Source organism: Siphateles boraxobius, unplaced genomic scaffold, assembly GCF_051911475.1.
Source record: "Siphateles boraxobius isolate OS27281-9 unplaced genomic scaffold, OSU_SipBor_1 1, whole genome shotgun sequence".
Classification (NCBI taxonomy): Eukaryota; Metazoa; Chordata; class Actinopteri; order Cypriniformes; family Leuciscidae; genus Siphateles; species Siphateles boraxobius.
The window spans coordinates 15,777,402-15,794,441 of NW_027508699.1; the positions used below are offsets into that span (position 1 = coordinate 15,777,402).

Consider the following 17,040-nt stretch of genomic DNA (forward strand, 5'->3'; position numbering starts at 1 on the left):
TATGATTTGTAACCGAAAAGGCAAACAATCAGGCTACAATACTTTCTCATTTACCGTCAACATTCAGCAAATGCGCATCTACATAATTTAAACAAATCTCTGAATATCTAATAAACATTCAATTTCACAAACCTTGCAGATTTAATCGAATCCAGCTGTGATATCTTGTGATAAAAGTGTGCATTTGTAGCCTGCATAAACGTGTTCCTGCGAGTGACGGTCCGTGCGAAGTGAGTGAATGCGAACAGAAGATCACCTTCACAGAAGACGCGATCGAAAAACTTTAAATCCTTCATTTTAAAATATGCTGTGCTATATCCCGTTGCCCACTGTGTCATATTCATGTCGTTTTCACTGTGTGCTGTATGTAAAATTACCTTGTCAAAAGTCAAAGTAAAACAAATATGATTATCAGTGCGCATGAAATTACCAGATTACTGAGTGCCCTTTTACAGTGTTTACTTCTTTTATTCACATATACATATATATTTTAATAAATTAGTTTATTTGTGAAAAATACTGTAATAGGATTGCAGATTCAAGAAGTTGCCATCTAAAGTATATATATATATATATATATATATGTTTGATATATAAATATCGGCTTTATATCGGCCACCCTGCTCTCTAAGATATTGGCATCGGCCATCAAAAAAAACATATCAGTCAACCACTACTCAAGAATGCTTGCAGCCATCACTTGTTGCCAAAAACAGTGGTGAATGTTACTATATTTATATCGCAATAAATACCAGAAAGTATTGTGATATATTTTTAAGTCCATATCGCCCATCCCTAACTTATATATAAAATAATGTGATCATCAACATTAAACAGTATATAAATTAAAACAAAATTAAATGTCGACCCAGGGAGTGGAATAGGACTGTGAAGATTTGAGGGTGTTGATGGACTCGATCTACTCCATTGTGTTTTGATTATCATTCTGAATCTGATCTGGAAGTAGTCTTTGACAAAAATGTGTTTTTCCTCAGATTTTTGCTAAAAATGTAGCTTTTTTTTTTTTAAAGAAAGCATTAAGCTAGAAACTTTGTTTAAAATCAGAGGTTCTGTTCATTCTTCTGATATATTGCATGTTCAGATATTCATACAACAAAATATTCTGGGGGCTATGATAATTGTGTGAAAAAGATCAAATGCTGGCAACTTTTTTTTCTCTTGGCAGGGAAAGAGTTAAAACATTATGAGATTTCCATTGCTAACTTATACAAATGAACTTCAACAGTGAGATATAATAATGTGCATTTCAAATAATAATTTGAGAAAATCATACCTCTAAATTAGTATTCTGAATCTCTGGGGTATTGACAAGTTCTTGTGTAGTGTGTCCTTTAGCAATTCACCCTGGAGAGGAACAAGACGCAATTAGTTTGCTATTAAAGTTTTACATAGAAAAATAAAATACAGTCAACCGGTTAGGGATGATCATGTCACCAACAAAACCAGGTCTCAGTCAATTACAATGTTCTGCATTGTAATTGTTCAGGTACAACAAGACAATGAACTATCCTGTTAATAAGTGCATTTAAATGCAATTTAACAACCTGATTTCAGTCAGATAGAGCTAGACATTTCCGAATAAATTGTGAATCACATTTGTTTATTTTTCAAACGGAGATCACAATTTTCCCACAATTCTGAACAAACAAAACTAAACGTGTAACTTACTAGAGGTTCTGACAAAATGTTAATTGTTGCAGTCTACTTAATGTTTAAATAATCTGAAAACCTTCTAAAAGCCAGAGGGCGCTCACGCAAACACTCCAAATATGCCCCGCAGAAGTACGATAGCACTAGCCTGGTCCCACCAGACTCCCATACATTTCATTTGTACATAGAGTCAAACTTCCTTGTAGGAGGGTACTCTATTGAAGTTAGGCATGTGCCGGTATCAAATTTTCATGCTGCGATTAATTGATTGAGCTTTTATCACGGTATACGGTATTATCACGATATTTTAATTGCACAAGAGAAACAGACGGATTGGGGGTATCTAAAAAAAAACTTGCATCACAATGTGTAATTGTGATTGTCAAAACATTAATTTAATTTTTTAGTGACAACATGTTATAATGTTTACATGGTACAGTTACTGAGGCTACTGTTTGTATTATTGCTTAACACAATTTTCATGATTTCAATTAAATTCTTGGATTTAATTTCAATCTTGATTCAATATTGACTCATTTGGATAAATATTAGGTAGGCTACAGTAGATAGCCTGCATTTAAATGTTTCTCAAGAAAAAATATATCTCACATAATGCTGTAAACATACAGAGAGAAATTAAATATAATGCATACAATATAAATATAATAATAATATAAATATAAAAATGTAATATGCCGTAATTTTCATTATAATAACAATTATATAATGACAAGTAAACATATATTAAAATAATATAGTGCACATATTTAGCAAAATACTCCTCTCTATAGCTATTTTCTTATAGTCAACTAACATCAAATGGCTTTCCTGAGGTAAATGTAACGTTCTGTGACATAATTGTTCTCCTGCAGTGTTATTGACCTCTTTCCGTGGTTGAAAAACACTGATTGATCGAAAGTACGTACCTTTCGGTGGGTTGTACTGTATCTTTAATAAAAAGTAACAGATGATCGGTTTACTTGATCTGAGGCGCGCGATCTGTCACGTCACATTTACAAGCACCAAAACAGTATTTATTGTCTGAATTTCGTTATAAAACCTGAGAGCTGATATTTTTTTCATATCAAAAGTAACCTGCTCTGTCTAGTCTGTCGGTGTCAGTGTCCTCTTTGCTCCGCGATTTTTCTCTGCGTGAGAAAATGGATGTGTGGCGCGAGACCGTGTGAAAGTGTCAATTGCGTGAGACTCAAGCTGCTGAATGCGTGAGAGTTGGCAGCCATGCGGCGGATAAATAGTCGGCAGCGTTCCTCCTTCCGCCGTGCTTCTTCTCCATGTGAGGATTGTTTACATTAGACTAGAGTGCGCACTGCATGCACACAGTGCTTATACATGTGATGTGGGGATTGTTTACATCAAAGTGCACATGTTTTTTGCGCAGCATATACGCATTGTTTTTTAAGCGGTTGATGGAAAATAAGCTGATGCGCGTTCTAAAAATCTAAATTCGGATCTATTATTTTTCACGGTATTTCGAAGTCCCCACGATAACAATATCGTGCATATTCATTACCGCGATTTATCGCATTACCGAATACCGGCACATGTCTAATTGAAGTCTAAAACTATTGGATCTGCCCAGAGTCACTCTGGATCTGCCATAACCAATCGCTAACGTTTGGTCGTGACGTATGCTTAGCGTTGGCCTTAGCCAACTCATTCACCATTAACGGAGCGAGCTGGAAAATCAAACTTTTCCCGAACCCCGTGGGGAGGTTCTTGCTCCACCTTTAACTTCTTGATATTCGGCAGCGTTGCCACAACGGACTGAATGGCTTCGCTCCCATCTTTCTCCGCTGCCATTACTGAACTACAACTGAAAATAACGCACAACATCAACGTCATCGTTCTCAGCCACTCCCTCTGTTCGCTGATTGGCCTGGTAAAAAAATTGACCGGAGAAAAAAAAATACAGCATAATCCCAGACCTAGTACTGAAGGAAAATGAAAATTGAACGGAAGTACGTAGGAGGGCGGAGCCAGGCTACGATAGCACATGTCGTTCAAGGAAATCCCTATCATACTATCACTGTAGCTGAATAAACAGAAGATTGAAACGCTTTAAACATGACTAAGAAACACGCGATTATGACAATATATGGTTCAATAGGGATGGGACGGTATGAAAATTTCATATCACGATTATAGTGACCGTGAATTATCGTGATTACCAATATCACGGTTTTGTTAAAACAAGATGAAAGTGTTAAAAAAGAACTGATGCTCACACTGAAAACATTTCAACAAGTTTTATATTTGAGAATCAACAAACAACAAATAAAACAAGCAGCTCTATGCACTTTTTAAAGTAAGATTCTATTCTGTGGCATTTCCTTCCTTATAATGACCGTCGATAGCATATGTCAATATGTCAATAGCAACATATTATAACACAGCACACATCCATGCATCACAACAGACGCGCGCTCTCATTTCATTCAAATACAACTTGTCATCTTGCGTCTCCGATTTTGATTGTATCGAAAATGAAATCAGAGTTGATTTATTGTTTACAGAATTTTATAATATTGTTGTGATCATCTTGTCTGGACGAGTTTTGTAAACAACAAAATGGATTTAACAGGTAAGAATAGACATTAATCTCTATTCAATATGTGGTAAAAAAAAAATCGGTGTTATAAGTGTACAATGAATATACATTATTATCTCTTAAATGTCACTCTTAATAGTCTTGTTTGAACTTGTTCTTTCGTCTTTGGCTCAAAGCCACTTGCTGCAAACTTTTCTTCGCGAAAGCTTCAAGTTTATTTAAGTGAGTGAGAGAAGTATTTAACTATATAACTATATATTTAAATATATAACTCAAAACAACATTTTGTGCCCAATTATTTCCCATTGGTAGTATTAGTATTGAGATCAAAGTTAACTTACCTTGCATTTGCTATACAACAGTGTGTGATGGTCAAACAAGACGACTCGGCAGATTTGAAGTGTTTACTAGTGTTTGAAGTGCGACCCTATCGCAGCGACTTTTTTTCTGCATGTTTCTGCAGAAAGGGTAACCATCCTCGATTAAATCTACCTCAGGATTTTTGTAAATGCCAAAATAGGAACACACCTCAGATTTGGTCCTTTATAAGGCTGGGAAATCTCCCGAACACGGTCACTGCCTTCCGCCATTCCTTCTCGAATAAAAAAAAAAAAAACAACATTGCGCGCCTGCATCAGACTGTTGCTGGCTGGACGGGATTTATAGTGAGTTATTAAAATCGCGATAATCAAACACTGTTTTAATGATAATTTAATTTTAAACGATAATACTAACCGTCAGTACATTTTATCGTGGTTTATAGTGAAACCGGTAATCGTCCCATCCCTAGGTTCAATATAAGTTCTTCCTGCCTTCTCTGGTATTTTTATGATAATATAGTATATTTATAGTTTAATGCCAATTGACATAGCCTCTACCATGTATAGAATACTATGAAATATGTTGTGTGCCTTATTCTGTGCAATAAGCCACATCATCTCACAGAAGGGTGTTTTCAAACACTCAACTGATGTTATGAAGTGAGTGGAGTAAAAAATTATTAAATGTTGTTGAACAAGAGGTTCATAAATGCTTCTTGTGTTTGGAAAAATGTTTGACGCCTGTTGTTTTTTCAAAAGCACGTTATAAGCAACTCACTCACAATGCTTTCAGATGGAGCAGCATTTACTACTGTTCACAGAGTCGTGCTTCACTGAAAAGCTGCACATAATTTTATTTCTCAGTCTTTGCCATTTCATAATCGCACTAAGCCACACTGGTTTAAGCATGATTTCGGGTTAATTCCGATTAATCGTGTAGCTCTAATCCCAGTTCTTCTGTGATACAACTAGGGCTGCAGCTATTGATTCTTTTTGTAATCGATTAATCTAGCACTTAATCGATCGATTAATCGGATATTTTTGTGTGTGTGTTTTATTAACAGAATAGTTATATTAAACTTGTGTCTATTTCAGTTAAAGCTGTTATAAGTTATATACTATAAGTTATATAGTATGCAAGTTATAAAGCTATCTCATATGTGAATTTTCCTTTAAGATGTTATAATATAACCACTCTAAGCATCTAAGCATATTTGTGTATTCTGGTAGTTTAACACTGAAGAACAGCTGTAACGTGACTTGTTGAACATGCAGTAAAAGCTGACGCGATTTTTTGTTCCGTGCGTTTTAACTGAAAAATGAGTACTCCGAATCTTTATTAAAAACCAACAGGCTGGGGACTTTTAATTTTTCGTTGAATGTCTGTATTTGGTAGACGTGAAATACAAACAAGGTCTCGCAAAGACTGCAATACAATATTTGTTCCTCCATCACGTCCCGGTGTGTACAGTGAATGCATACTGAAATTATTGTTGCGTGGCTACATAAGTTTAAGCATATGTGATGCATTGCTGCAATTGGTCTGACTGGTGTGTGTGTGTGTAGGGGTTCTTTTTTTAAGCTATGCTCTTGCAATTGAACGTGATAGTTACGTTTACTACTTAAAAATGTCATCAAAGCTAAAAATCATACCTAGTCAAACCGCATCACGACATCGCTACAAATACAGTATGGGATTAAAATCAGCGAACATCAATAGGCTTAGACTACGTTACCTTGTTTCAGCGAGTTAAGTTTATTAAATGTGTAATGATCCCACACTTTAGACAATTTCTGCCATTTATTTACATATCTATTCTCCGCCATCGCGCCAACTATTTCTTCCTGAACAGGTCCGTGTAAATAAACGGTCCGTGTGAAACAATCAAATCCCTGCGCCGCGCGTATAGTGCGCGTCATAGGAATTTAACGAGGCTTCGAGGCAGTTTTTGCCTCGAGGAATGTTTGTAATCGAGTAACTCGAGGAATCGTTTCAGCCCTAGATACAACACCAGGGCCTGAATTTCGTTTTGGAAAATAGGGGGGAAATCCCCCTTTAGGTCATTCTCATGGGGGGGATTTTTTAATTTGAGGGGGGAGGTTTTTTTTTTTTTAGACAATTTAAAAAAAAATCGTTTAGCTAAATGTTTGCTCACTCATTGTATGTGTTTTTACAATGGGGCCATTTTTTTGAGTTTACACAATAAAAGGAAGCTTGATTTCAATCTTTGAATTAAATTGAAAAAAGTAGCACAAATAAATACATGAAATAAAGAGAAAAGTTTAGGTCTAACACTAGTATTCAGAAATGCTAGAAACGGAAAGAGTAATCAAATGTAAAATAACACAGAATAGTCTTTTAGTCCTGTATAATTTGAATACATAGGCTATTAATCCTGATTCCTTACAATTAATGCTATCTTTTGTTGTTTTATATACAATGACAGACACATTTTAGGCTACTCTCACTTTAAGAGCTAGTGCTCGGATCCACGTTCACATGTTGCGTGTAAAGCGCAGTCCGCGCCACTTTCTCTTTTAAAAAGGGCTCCCTGTTGCTAAGCAATCATGAGCCACGTTATCCATGAAGACGAAGACGTTTCAGTAAAGTATGAACTAGGGATGCAGCGATTACCGGATTTCACAATTAACCGCGCCTTAAAACGTCACGGTTAATTAATCGTAAAGATATGCTACACCGAGTGTTCTGCACGGAGGAACTTTTGCACCAAACGAAAACAAGCTTAATGCCGTGCTCGTCAACCACTATGGCAGAGGGACTAGCAGCGACGCTCTATTTCCACCGAAAAAACGCCTTAAGGGCCTGTTCACAGATCGCGTCTTTTGCGCGCTCAAGTTCGTTATTTCAAATGTAGGCGCACGCAATGCGCGCTCATAAGGGAAGCACGCAATGCGCGCTCATAAGGGAAGCACGCAATGCGCGCTCATAAGGGAAGCACGCAATGCGCGCTCATAAGGGAAGCACGCAATGCGCGCTCATAAGGGAAGCACGCAATGCGCGCTCATAAGGGAAGCACGCAATGCGCGCTCATAAGGGAAGCACGCAATGCGCGCTCATAAGGGAAGCACGCAATGCGCGCTCATAAGGGAAGCACGCAATGCGCGCTCCTTTTTTCCAAGCGCGTGCGCACCGCATCGAGATAAAAAACATCTCTACTTTTCATAATGCCGCAAGCGCACCTTAGGTCAAGTGACAAGAACCAACACAGCAACGACAGACGCCTCCGGAGCGCAACCGCCCTAGCGCTTTGGGAAAAGGAGAACGCGGCGTGCAACTTTCAGCTTTCAGTGCAACGTAAAAAAACAACAACAAAAAACAGCGGAATGTTTTGGTTGTCTGTGGAAAACAGAATGTGACGTGCTCTCAAGAGTTTCAGTCAGTGAACATTTAACCTAATATCCTATTGCTTTCTCCTGTAAATGTTAGGCTTTGTAGTTTTAATATGCCCGGTGTAAAACACTAACATAAGATCAGGGCCGTGTAGACTTCTAGGACTACCAATTAACTGCATTTCAGTTATTAATAACACTGCATGAGAGATGTTCTCAGTTTCTTTCTATAATTTTTATTTAAACTTCAAACAAACAAACCAAAATAATGAGATTATAATAGATGATTTTCTAAAGGCACATGTAAAATTTGGATTAATAATTAAAAAAAGAGTATTAAAATAAGTACAATAATATTGGAGTGGATAACATTTGGACTATATTTGTTTTCTTTTAAAAGAAATACATAGTTAATATTTAGCTTACATTTAATTCAATAGAGCCAAATACTTTGTTTATTCTTATTTTCATTGGGATTTATTATCCCTTTATTTGTTTTTAAGTCAAATACCAACAAGATATTGTTTTCATGTTATCAAGTTTTCTACCTCAGGTTGAAAATACATTTAGAACAAACTAAACACTTAATCATTTTGTGATCTATTTCAATCAAATAGCCCTGCAGCCATTGACTTAATTTGTTATTTTTAAAAGAAAAATGCTGGATGTTTACAAAGCACTTCTCTTTAATTCCAAAGGAAGAGATTGATTATCGTTTGTCATTTTATAATTTTGTAATGTGTTGTGGCAAATAACACATTAAAATCTAGTGTTGGGTGTTCATGTGATATTATACATATAGTGTTGTGAAATTAATTGATGCATAATAATCGTGATAATCGTTAAATCGTGATTATTTCTCAGACAATAATCGTACTTACAAAATCTGTAATCGTTGCATCCCTAGTATGAACGCGCAAAATACGTAACGTGAATGGCCCATTCTGTTTTCATTATAGTGTCACATGCACATTCTTTTTGTATTATTTTTTTAAGACATAACCTATTGTGTTTGAGAGGATACTCCCCAAGACTGGAATTTAGACAATTTTGTGTGCTTTTGACCGTTAAAGCGCTATAATTCAAGAAAAATAACTCCGTTTTGTTACTCACGAGCTGTTTGTTATGCGGGTTAAAATCGCTTGAATGTTTAAATAGGTAAGACTTAAAAAGACGCACAAATTATAAACAATAGTGACGATGCAATGGCCCGATTGTGCAAGTGATATTTCCAGTCTAGAGTCTAGAGTCGCCGCCTGAAGACTGGCGGCGAGTCAATTGCAAGTCAATTGCAGTGCAGCGCAATTGACTTGCCTTGTGTAAGACAGAGAAGACGCGGTATTGGCAGAATCACTCATGCTGTTTGTGAAATTGCGTCTCGCATAAATTTAAAATGACTGATTTGATCTTATAATCTGTTAGGTTAAATTTACTCATAGGCCTACATGCTAGATTGAATGAATTCCCCGCGGAATTTCCCACATTATAAAAGCAAGACCGGCGGGAATGATTAAAATGATGCGCAATACCCGCAATCCCGCACCGAAATTCGAGCCCTGAACATAGTATTGTTATTTGTGTTACAAATATTCATGATATAATATATATACACACTGTTACAGCGATCAGTGAGCGCACATACACGGTTTGTCCGCACATCAATAACGGACTAGCGCATGCCTATAATGGACAACTCCTGTGTGTCACTATAATCGTCTTTACCTTCATTACAGTTGTCATCCATCAAAACTTTAGTAACGACACTGATTTTCTTCATCCAACTGAGAATAGTTTGCGTATCCTAGCATCTTCATTTTGAGCCGCCGCTCAGTCTGTATGTAAAAGCGTGACGAGATTCGGCTTGGGCTGCTCGGAAACAATCACAGAATACTTACGAGAGAGGTGGTGCTTTATTCATTTTTTTTATTTAACAAAATTTAATGAATTATATTAACTAATTTAAATTCATTTTAGGTTATCTCGAGGCCCCCCCAGAGGATCACTAAGGGCCCCCCAGGTTGAGAACCACTGGTTTAATAGACTGCAAAATCGCTGTCATTTAGGAATGAGATAGTGTGGGTGTTTAATCGAGATTACCATCTTTCAGCGATTAATCGTGCAGCTCTACAGTCAGACTAAAACTTGTCCTTTTAAAATGTCACATAAACGCTGTAGACTGACAAGCCCAACAGTCTGGTTTTCGCAAAGTGGGACTAAAATACCTTGACAATGTGCTCGGTTTAATGTAACACAAAAGGGAAAATAAAGGTACAATTTCCCTCAGCGTTATGTGCTGGCTCCTAAATCCAGAGCTGATTCAATGTGTTATCTTTCAAATATTCTATTTTGTCATGTACACAATCGCTAAAAAGATTGTTTTTGAAAGTCCCTTATGCTCACCAATGATGCATTATTTGATTAAAAAAAAGTGAAATATTAAAATTCTGCAAAGCTGAATGTAACATCATTATGCCAGTCTTCAATGTCACATGATCCTTCAAAAAACGTTTAAAATATGCTGATTTGCTGTACAAGAAACATTACTAATTATCAATGTTTAATCAGTTGTGTTGATTTTTTCAGAAAATCTGTTTGATGAACAAAGTTCAAAAGGAACAGCATTTATAAAAAAATTCAGGAGTTTAATAAAGCTTCAGCTGCATCAATAACAAGTACCAAGTTCCATCAATGACAGACATGACTAAAGCATTTGAATGTCAAACATGACTGCAAAGATGGGAACAATAGGACACAGCAGTTATAGGCTACTGCTGTAATGTACACTGCGTATCTTATTAGACTCCAAGAAAGCCTGAATGAATGATCTCTGCGAGCAAGAATGGGTGGGGGTCTACTAGTGTCAATTGAGATAAGACCACACCCCTAAGATCTCAAGCACACAGAGACAGAATGCGTATTTAACACAATCTCCCAGCTCAGCTGAGAAAAGAAGGGAAACGCACAGGAGAGCAGCTGGAGAGCTCAGGCCAGGGGTTATAGAGATGCAGGCTCTTCATTCTGGGAGTGTCTGTCTGCCCCCTGTGACCCGCAAACAATAGAGGGGGACTTACCATCCGACTCGGTGTTTTTGATCCCGACAGATGGCAACCAATAAACACCCTCAGAGCTTCTCAAAAAGACCTGACTTTCAGGGAGAAGGCAGACGGGGGAGGACAAGCGATGCTAGGCACCTGAAGCACGTGGGGAATGTGCTCCCTTCAGAGGAAACACGAGAGCCTCTGACAGATCACCAAGGCCCAACTCCATTTATGAATTTCTTACTCTCAAAAGGAAATAAAAGGAAAAAGAGCAGAACAGATCAAAGAGGCACTGGTCACAGGGCAAGCCAAAAAGCGACATTGAGAACGTCGAAATAAACACGCTAAACATGGGATGTTTATGGCACACGGGGGGAAGGGCAGGCCACACGCGTGTTGAATATAGCCCGATGCCCAGCCATCCATGACATCCAGATGAAGTGTTTGTGGGGTGGTGGGGGAGGGAATGCCAGGGTCAGAGTTATGATCAATGCATTTGGGAGAATAGACAAGATACCAATCACGAACTTTAACAAAAGCTATTGGCTTGTATGGCATAAAATTGTAAAGTGCATCCCTAAATTTACATATGCTCTCAAATAGGGCTGTGTAGTAAGGACAAAAATTCCATCACGGTTTTGATAGCAATTTATATTAATTTGGGAAACAATATTTTCTTACACATCCTTGTCTTATTAATGACATTTGCGGGCACCATATATTTGCATAAATAACATGACAGCACTGGTAATTTCTTTATACCTTTTTTTATATGTTGTGCAATTCACAAATGCCTTTAATGTAAATGTATTCACCTGGTTCGGAATGTGCCATTGTTCTTAGGGCTGGGGCGGTATGGATTTTTTCTAACAGCGGTAGAAAAGCAAGATTTTCCCGCGGTATGGCGGTAAGCCGCTTTAAATAGCCCTTTTAAGAAATAATACAAATTAAATAAATACACAAATAAAAACTTTGAGTCGAACTACAATTTATGTTTTTGTACAGCACCGTATTTGTATAGCCTGTTGCCCTCCAGCAATGCGAACAAACGAGGCAGCCACGGGCGTTCACACATCGTTGTTGTCATGTAGATGCACTGCTGCGCTTGTGACAGGGCGCATGAACTGAACAGAACGAGCAGAGATAGAGAGAGATCCCCGGTCGCGCATGAACGCTCTCTCTGCGGAGCCAGGCGAAAGTATAGGCTTCACCGTCTCAAAACTATGCACTGTCTTGCTCTCTCTCCCTCGCACATATTAAGCAAAATAAATCGACACGATGGCAAGGTCGGAAGACTAAAGTTTCATGTGGAGCATTCGGAGATTTCTTTTTTCCTGAATTACCGCTGGGTGGGAATTGTGCTAAATTACGTTGCCTTATCTTCTCTGAAAAGCGTTCCACACATTCAACAGACATATAAACCACACTTTAAAAAAAACGAAAAAACTATCCAGTGATGAAATGTTTTCTGTGATGAGAAATCTTGTGGGATGTCCTAACCGCCGAGATAATCACACAACGCGCACACGTCCGATAATGACACGTCTAATTCGCGAACTAATGACTCATTTGAACCGATTCGTTTTAATGAATGGTTAAAACAACTGATCTTTCCAACACTGAACTCACGAGACGTCTGAATCGGTGTATAACTAATCGGTAACACTTTACAATAAGGCAACCCTGTTCGCCCCCACGCACACATTTAAAATCAGCGTGTGTGTGTGTGTGTGTGTAACATGCTGGGACACACAAGGTGGTAGAGTACATGTACAGGTAGGCTATATTATGAAAAAATAGAGTAGCTTATCCATCGCTACTGTAAATAAAAAATAAATTAAAAAAAAATTATTTCCTTCCTATCCCTTGCTGCCACTGAAAAAAAAAAAAGTCCCTACCGACCCATGACCTCAACTGACAACCAACCGGAACCAAACTTTTTTTTTTTTTTATGCCTTATAGGCTATTTACTTATTCATATTTATCCCTGGGCGCCGATCGGAGACGGAGTTCACTGCTGATATTCTGGGGATACAACATAGCCAATATACTAGGGACTTTAGCCTTTAAATATCTTTGCTGCATTGGATCAGTGTTCTTTCTAGAACAGCCAAGAGCTTTCTAGCCTCGCGACAGCAGTGCCTCGCATTGCTCATAGACCTTAAAACAGTCAGCGCCGCGGATGCGGTTTCGAAAATTGATCAAAAAACGATGGTGCGGGTGGATGGCGGACAGTTGATGAGTTTTGTGATGCGGTTGCGGATGAAATAATAATAGCCTATCCGCACATCTCTAATACGAATGGAATGTTATTATGCGTAATGGAACATTGCGCTCCTCAACTCGCGAAAGGTCGGATTTGCTCCATCTTTTGATGATAAGTTTTGTTTAGAAAACCTTGAATCCAGAATATCATTAGACATAATCCATGTCATTAGAATCAATGAATCCATGTCATTAGACACAAAGTGCACACATGTGGACAGGTTTTTTTTGTTTTGTTTTTTTGCGGTTATGACGGTGACTAGCTCAGACCCGCGGTTGGAGTCACGTGACCGCGGTATTGCGGTAATGCGGTAACCGTCCCAGCCCTAATTGTTCTTCTATGTAAACGCACTAGACGGACATATTTAAAGGGCTAGTTCACCCAAAAAATTTCAATTGAATTTCCTGTACTCGCTTGACACGCAAGAACACATTCTGTGTAAATGTTTTGCCACAACCATAGTTTGACAGTTCTTGCAAATTACCTGGCTCTATGATACATCTCTCCTGTATCCAAAATATTCCCAAACCACAATATAGATATATTTTGGCCAAGTCCATATCCTGCTCTGAATTCACCTTCCCCGTTTCTGTGCCTTTTTCCATGTCATAACGATAAAACCTCTGTTCTGTTCTCACACTAGATTTAGGCGCGCTGCATTTAGATTGCACTAAAATTTAAATCATGCTTTCTGCGGTTAAGAAATCATGCATGCTCACATTGTGATTTTAATGATTTTGTGCGAGCTGCACATGTACAGATTGTAACGCACAGTTACAAAAATTGGGATATGTGCATAAATTATTAGTGGTCAACCAATATATTGCCATGCACGATATATATTGGCCGATATTTCGCATTTTTAAATATCGCATCAGTCGATAAATTTGTCTGTTTGGCCAACATGTCAGAAGCAGGACTTTTATTTTGACGGTGCCAAGGCGGCCGGCCAGTTAAGCACACAGCGCTCCCATTCTCCGCTTTCATTCTTATATTGCATGGGAAGTTGGGAACGCTCCCATTCATTCATTTCAGTCAGTCTCGGTTTATCAGTCCTATCGAATTTATTATTAGATAGAATTGTTAAACAATGAAGGCAGTATTATATCATTTTCTTTTATAATAGAGGCGATAAAGGCAAACACTATAATTCTCATTTATCGTCAGCATTCAGCAATAGAGACTAGATGTATCATGCAATTAAATTTGAATATCTAATATACATTTCATTTTTCAACCCTTGCAGACTTTGTTATATTCAGCTGTGAGTTCTTCTGAAGAGTGCATTTGTAGCCAGAATAAACACGTGTGTATTTTGTGCATGACACGGTCCGTGCAAATTGAATGTGGACAGGAGGAGAGTTCAGCTTCACTGGAGACGCACGATCGGCAAACCTTTAACCCTTGATTTCAAAACATGATGAGCTAGGCTACATCCAGTTGTCAACTAGGTCATATTCATGTCATTTTCACTGTGTGCTGCATGTAAAATGAGTGTTTCCTTGTCTTTATTTTTTTTTTTAAAAAGAAAAGATTCCCAATGTGCACAAACTTATCTACTTACTAAGTCTCCTGTTGGTTACAGTGTTTAATTCATATTTTTTTTAACAATTTCTTTGTGAATATACTGTAATAGGATTGCATTATTAAGAAGTTGCCATCTGAAGTATAAGTCCGGTTATATAACAAATTTAAATAATCTATTTCTAATTTATACAATATTAAAGTAAATATATATGCTTTAAATCAGACATCAGCCACCCTGCTCTCTTGAATACTTAAATAAACGTTGACCAACTTCAGGCTTTTTTTTATCTGTTGCCAATTGCATAAACAGCTACTACTATGTAGTACCTAGTAGTTAGTCAGAGTAATAAGTCATAGTTTTTTTATCAAATTATACCAATCTACTTTTTCATGTAATTGAACGTATGACCAGTCCTACAAAAAAAAATATTAGACGACTAATTTGAAAGCCTAGTCTAAGAACTTTATGCAACTGGTTTTGTTTCTCAGTTTGTCTTTTGACCAGAGAAAAGGTTGACTCAAAGTCTCCCTGAGACAACTATCACCTTTTATCACAGTTCATGTATTACACATTGACTTTAATTACATCTTTTACCACACAATGAATGGTAACCAAGGCTGTCATTCTGCACAACATTAGCCTGTTTTCCACAAAAAAATAGGGTGTATGCGGGTTTTTTCTTCTTTTCTTTTTTTTACATTTTATGGTTAACTAGCACTTTAAGGAACTATACCCACTATGGTGATTCATATGAAAGAGCCACGACGAAATAAATCAACCAAACAGACCGATTCAATGATGAAATCCTCAAGATATTAAAACATTAACTGTTAAGTGAATCTCAAACATCAAAAAACGCTTTAACCTGTTTTAAAACAAGAGGCTCGCATACTCATTAAGCTTAAAAAATTGCTGTGGTAAAAAAAGTTAAATTTCTAAAATTCCCAAGTTTTCTGCACGCTGCGCTCCCTGAAAAGTGAGGCAAGCATCGAGCTGCTCCTACAGAGACGTGTCACACCGCAGCCATGATGCACTGCCGGTGCGGCTAACAGTGCTAGCCTCCATATGCCACTGACACGTTCACGTCCACTCTAATGTATATACCGTAACAACATAGTTTCATAAACCAAGCCGAGCTTTAACCACCTCAACACACCATCCACGAAAAAACACCTCGATAATCCATCTGAAAAACTATAAAATAAACCAGGGCCTACAGTAAATGTGAGGGGAAGTGTCCATTCCACGGCACTAGCTTATTAGCTACCCCCCTCCCTCTAAATCAATGACTTGGTGCAGCCGACGGTAGTTCGGTCGGTGAGATCGTCTCTCCGGTTCTTTTAACTGTAACTCATTGCATTTAAGACTTCGGTAAAGTTGCGGTCGTTGACGAAAAAACGGTAACACGTGCCGCACAAACTTATTCTAACGTCCGCGTGCCGACATTCCTTCTATACGTCACACGAGACATTTAACGGTCACAAATTCTGTTAATATACCAGAGAGCAAGCCATCAACAGCAGATAGGCCATCTAAACAAACGGGCGGTACAGAACTGTCCCGAGTTGGTATGTTCCCCAAATTAAAGTGAACTGAATCCCAGAAATGGGAGCAATATGAATGTGTGAACCTGGAAAAAGCGAAATCCTTGGAAATAAAGCACAGGGAATACATAACTGGTCAGGGAGGGGAATTCTGAAAATAACTAGTGACAAGTAAAAGGAAACGCGTTTAAAGAAGAAAATGTTTGATACGTGACCACACATCAATATTAAACTCGTCGTGAGAATCAATCTAGGCCTGCTTGGCCCCTACGATTATCGGTTCAGACGCGGCTATCAAAGTTAGCATAGGCAATAGGATTTACTCACCCGGCACCGCAGACAAATGGGAAAACTTGATGGCAAGACTTCGTCAACGTGTTTCTTGACAGTTTGTTTTTTTTATTTTTCGTAACTAGCACAGGGCGTCTTGGTTTCCACGGGGATATTTCAGGTTAATCAAGTGACAAGTGTTGGCTAGCGGCTGACACTTCAGGTTTAAATCCCATGTAGCGTGCAAAGCAAGAAAAAGTGACAGTAGGGGGAAAAGATAAATAAATACAGTTTTCAGATGTTACTACTGACAAAGTTGATGCCCCCAGGACAAGCCTCTTGACTGGAGGTCCATGTTTAAGGCGCGGATGGTGACGGATTGCCGGTAAGTTGATCGCACTTCTCTTAATAAACGCGATTAGAACGGAGCCATGGTGCTTCGGCGCTTCTCCCCTTGAGCCCGCAGAACCGGACGGAGTGCTC

At 38.2% G+C, this 17,040-nt stretch overlaps 1 protein-coding gene across 10 annotated transcripts in view; it reads right to left on the bottom strand.

Annotated features, from left to right (window-relative positions):
• Positions 1 to 17,040, bottom strand: part of eif4g1a (eukaryotic translation initiation factor 4 gamma, 1a) — a 48,709-nt gene extending 31,669 nt beyond the window's left edge. For all 10 annotated transcript variants that reach the window (XM_077223719.1, XM_077223287.1, XM_077223632.1 and 7 more), the window contains exons 1-2: positions 16,615 to 17,040; positions 1,295 to 1,365 (exon numbers count right to left, since the gene is read on the bottom strand). The gene's annotated coding sequence lies outside the window, so the exon portion shown is untranslated. The remainder of the gene's footprint in view (positions 1 to 1,294; positions 1,366 to 16,614) is intronic.